Source organism: Mytilus edulis, chromosome 11 (genome assembly GCF_963676685.1).
Source record: "Mytilus edulis chromosome 11, xbMytEdul2.2, whole genome shotgun sequence".
Classification (NCBI taxonomy): Eukaryota; Metazoa; Mollusca; class Bivalvia; order Mytilida; family Mytilidae; genus Mytilus; species Mytilus edulis.
Genome location: NC_092354.1, coordinates 27,636,812 through 27,642,273, shown reverse-complemented (window position 1 = coordinate 27,642,273; position 5,462 = coordinate 27,636,812). Strand labels below are relative to the sequence as shown.

At 34.2% G+C, this 5,462-nt stretch overlaps 1 long non-coding RNA gene across 2 annotated transcripts; it reads right to left on the bottom strand.

Moving 5' to 3' along the window:
* Positions 1–2,140: 2,140 nt before the first annotated feature.
* On the bottom strand, positions 2,141–5,155 carry LOC139495450 (uncharacterized). Of its 2 annotated transcripts, none has more exons than XR_011657344.1 (2): positions 4,235–5,155; positions 2,141–2,556 (listed from the first exon to the last, which is right to left on the bottom strand). It is a non-coding gene; the product is annotated as an uncharacterized lncRNA (long non-coding RNA). The 2 variants fall into 2 exon arrangements; XR_011657345.1 differs by lacking the exon at positions 4,235–5,155 and adding an exon at positions 2,782–3,063.
* Between the last annotated feature and the right edge of the window lie 307 nt (positions 5,156–5,462).

Genomic DNA, 5,462 nt, shown 5'->3' with positions numbered 1-5,462 from the left:
GGCCCTAATAATAAAGCGTTATTACAACTGTCACATAATCTTAACATAAACCAAGAAAACTAAACATTGACCTTTGAACCACGAAAATGAGGTCAAGGTCAGATAAACCATGCCAGGTAGGCATGTACAGCTTACAATTCTTCTATACAACAAATAAAATTGACTTATTGCTTATAGTTTTAGAAAAACAGACCAAAACACAAAAGCTTAACACTGAGCAATGAACCGTAAAAAAATGAGATCAAGGTCAAATAAAACCTGTGCGACTGACATGTAGATCATGAAATATTTCCATACACCAAATATAGTTGACCTTTTGCATATAGTATTAGAAAAAAGGCCAGAACTCAAAAACTTAACTTTAACCACTGAACCATGAAAATGAGGTCAAGGTCATATGACACCTACCAGGTAGACCTGTACACCTTACAACCATGCCATACACAAAATATAGAAGACCTATTGCAAACAGTATAAGAAAAACAGACCAAAACACAAAACTTAACTATAACCACTAAACCATGAAAATGAGGTCAAGGTCAGATGACACCTGCCAGTTGGACATGTACACCTTACAGTGCTTCCATACACCGAATATACTAGACCTATTGCTTATAGTATCTCAGATATGGACTTGACCACCAAAACTTAACCTTGACGTTGTTTGCTGATCCATGAAATGAGGTCGAGGTCAAGTGAAAACTGTCTGACGGGCAAGAGGACCTTGCAAGGTACACACATACCAAATATAGTTATCCAATTACTTACATGTATAATAAGAGAGAATTTAACATTACAAAAAATTTTAACTTTTTTTTCAAGTAGTCACTGAACCATGAAAATGAGGTCAAGGACATTGGACATGTGACTGACGGAATCTTCGTAACATGAGGCAACCATATACAAAGAATGAAGCATCCAGGTCTCCCACCTTCTAAAATATAAAGCTTATAGAACTGAGCTAACATCGCCGCCGCCGTATCACTATCCCAATGTCGAGCTTTCTGCGACAAAAGTCGCAGGCTCGACAAAAAAACTGCCCCAACCTGGATTACCAAATCACCCCACTTGTGAACTGTGTTAAATCCCGTTAATATTACTCCTGCCAACTGGTCCCATCTAATGGAAATGGGTGAAATCTAGATAAATATATTATTAACCAGGATGAATTTAGTAATGCCAACTCGCCCCACTTATGGAAAAAGATGTTATTCCATTGAATATAAGTTAAATTCCTTATATTGCATTTTGATACATTTAACTGGTTTCTTTTCAATTGTTATGCAAATAACTAAGCTTCAAAACTTACAGTTATTCTTCAACAATCAGTTTTTTTTTTAGAATTATAATCTCAGTATATATCAATAATAGTAATTAAATTAATTTTCGGTTTGTTTGTATTCTGTGTAGATTAGTTTTCATTAAAGTGGTGCGAGTTTTTATTTTTAATTGTATATATATTAATCTAAATATTACGGTTTTTTTATAAGTAGGGCGAGTTGGCAGGAGTAATATTAAACATGATTTAACCAATTTCACATGTGGGGCGATTTGATAAATCAGTTTGTGGCGGTTTTTTAAAAAGTGGGGCGATTAGCCAGTGGGGCAACTTGTCCTGCTTCCATTTGAAGGCCCCCTTGAAGGTTTTGTATGACTATATGGACCATCTTTCACGTAAAACCCCCATGTGCATTTTGAAAAGTTGGCAGATATGTTTCTAACTCCAGGCAAAATCTACCGGTATGAATGAAAAAGAAGTTTTCAATTAAGGCTCTGGGGCCATAACAGCTGTCTCATTAGCATTTTAACCACTTCCCATATTTGCAATTAAAACAATAGAAGAAAATTATTCAACGCAAAACCAAAACTTGCTTGTAAATATGAAATTCTCTTTACGGTATGAGTTTTTCTCATTGTTTGAGATTGTACAGTAGTACCTGTAACTGCTTATACCTATTTCTTATTCACTTTTGCTTGATAAACTCACTAAATATCAAATACATTGTACCACATCTCCTTATTTTTATAAGCATTCCAATAACATGAACAATTGTAATTCAATTCTATATACCAAAGCAAAATGAACTGCACCACTTTCATTCACTAGTATGCATCTTTTGGCAAAATACAAGTTCTTAAATGACACAATATATATTTATTGATAAAAAAATAAAATTAAGTATACAACTCTTTAACAGGTATAAAAAAAGCACAGCTGTGTCATAATTTGTGAAATCTGTGCTGAAAACATAGACATTGATGGTATTTGAGTAATTCCATATGTGAAGCTCAACATTAGCTCGTCAGTTGGTGGTGGACAGTTATAGTTCCTTTGTGCAGGCTAGGATGAATGACTTTTCAGGAAAACCAATTTCACAAATCAAAACTTTCCTCTAAATTTCTCCTACAATATTCATCCAGTTTAGTTCTTTTGTTTTAATTGGACACCGTCCTGATTTTTAATTTTGCAAACCATTCAGTCTCTTGCTTGCAAATGGTGCATGAAAATAGGATGGGTATGGCAGTAGACAAGTCTCTTTAAAGTGGGTTTGTGCCCTGAAAAAAAGTTTTATAACTTAAGTTTTTTTGAAACTTGTGCAACACACATACCTAAATAACTATAACATAGAAGAGAGCATCATTCGTGTCAATGTTTTGTTCCTGTTTACATTGTCATTGATATTTTTTCAAAAAGCCTGAGGCATAACTCATGAATTCCTGTCATTACATCCTAAATTAACATAATTACTGCTAGAATAATTATCAGTATGATATACGTACACTATCATTGTACAGCCCAAGTCTTCAGTATATATAATTGTTGCATTCATTCACTCCTGTGTTCAGTCGTTCAAAAATATTTAAACATCAACAAATGAACTTTAATAAGGACAAGAAAACACTAGAAAAGATACGTACATACAACCCGTGTTTAAGTGTATTTGAAAGAGAAATATATCTGGTTAAACGATGTATAAAGGAGAAATATATCTGGTTAAACGATGTATAAAGGAGGAAAAATTGTAGATATTGCATTACGATGCTTTCTACCTAATAGCACGTGGATATCATCCGAAACATCATCAGTCCTATCAGGAGTACCTCAAGGAACGGTTCTTGGTCCAATCCTATTTCTGGTCCATATCAACGACATAGCAGATAACGTAACATCAGAAATTAGACTGTTCGCAGACGACTGTGTATGCTACAGAAGATGACTGTGTTGAACTACAGAAGGATATCGATACCCTAGGAAACTGGGCGACAGATTGGGGAATGAGATTTCAGCCAGTTAAATGCAACATGATGACATTGAGTCGCAAGAAGAAAACAACATCATTTAAATACATATTAAAAAATATGGAACTCCAATTTTTAACATCAATAAAATATCTAGGAGTTAACATCACGAATGATCTACACTGGGGTAAGCACATAGAGGAGATATGCAATAAATCTTACAGGACACTAGGTTTACTAAAAAGAAATCTATCCGCATGTCCACTTGAAGTTAAACTCCAGGCCTATAAAGGACTGATACGACCTGTCCTAGAATATGCAAGCACTGCCTGGGACCCACATCAACTATATCTCCAAGACCAACTGGAAAATGTACAGAAAAGAGCGGCTACGTTCATAACATCAAACTACACTGATTACGAACCAGGAAGTATGACAGCAATTTTAGATCAGCTACAATTACCCTCACTAAAAGACCGACGTACACAAAACAGATTAATTCTTTTCTGCAAGAATATACACGGTCAAGCAAACTTACCATCTGACCAACTGAAAAAACCATCCCGTACAACCAAGAACATGCACAGTCAACATTTCCTCCGTCTTCAAACAAAAACAGATACGTTAAAATACAGTTTTATTCCAAATACCATTAAAGACTGGAACCTACTACCACCGGATATCTTCACCAAAATTCAGACAGCAGAAGAACCAGCTAAAACCTTTAGTGAAATTGTAAGGGGGGCCCAACTTAAGTAAAATACTTGACGCACGCGCGGTGTAATAATATCCTTGGATGTATCACCGTAAATCTATCAAGATCAAGATCAAGATATGTTTACATATTTAGACTTGACCCAGTATGACCCGTACCTTGTAGGTCACCGCCGTCGTTTAAACACTAGACTACAGTCGTGTAAGACAATAAAAAGCTTAAGCCTGTACTATTTGTGTGAAGTAAATGTGTTTGTTCTGTACATTTAAATTGTTTTACCTGATAGCAAGGACGTATATCTATCCGTTTCCTTCTCAATTCACTTTGTCAAATTCTTCGAGCTTCTTCAAAACATACGTTTTACTGCGCCCGGAAGTGAGAAATATGAGAAATCCTCGTAAAATAATGCTATTTTCAATTTTGTGGAATCCATTTTGTTATATTTATTATACAAAGATAAAAAAAAGTTACGATTAATTATGAATTTGCATATCATTATTCGGAACGTTTATGGACTATTTTCCATAGCTGTAAATCGGTCATTTTGGCGGGAAATCATGTACACATACACACGTAGATTGGCTGGTACCCGATCGTAATGTTACACATCACATATATCAAATAGCTAATACCCGGAACGTAGTACCGGGAACCAGTATAATACGTAGACAACATACATAACTAGAACCGAAATTGAAAACGCTTTACGGTTTCTCGTTCATAAACCGAATTCCGCTTTGAATTATAGAAGATGCAATATTAATCATGTTCAGTCGACTTTTCATTGTTATATCAACGTCTGAACTAATTAAAGAATCTTTAGATGTCAGATAACACTCGAAATTGACCCGACCTCTTTCCACACGGAATACACATAATGATAGTTTGTAGTCAGGTTGACTGCTTATAATGCAAAATACACACTAATAACAAGTTCTATAAAACGAACAATACACACTGATCGTTTCTTTAGTCCCCAATGTAAATGAAAGAAACAAAAACCATATTATACCATAAAAAGAAGAGGTGAAATTCGAACATTTCCGGATCTATTTCTGGCCAAAAGACCCCCTGCATAGATTGCGTATGAAAAGATGAACCTCATGACTTAAAAGTCAGGCCTTAAAGCACTGCCTTTAAAAATTACCAATAAAGGTCAAATCTGAATAACTATTTATCAAGTAGAAAAAAATACTCTAAAAATAATACTGAGAAAACGTTGCAATTTTAAATAAAGCTGTGATTGTTTTACTTCTAATACATTTTCAATACATATTAGAAAATTGTCTTGATTAGATGAGCGATTTAAAGTAACATCGTATACAATTATCCAAAAAAAATGTCAAATTTACAGTAAAATGATGAAAAATTACCTTTAAAGGTCAAATCTTAATGAATATCTAAAAAGTAGTAAAATTTACAAAAAAATGTTACTGAGAAAACTTTGCAATTTTTAAATAAACCTCTGGTTGTTATAATTTTACTTCAAATACATTTGTCAATACAT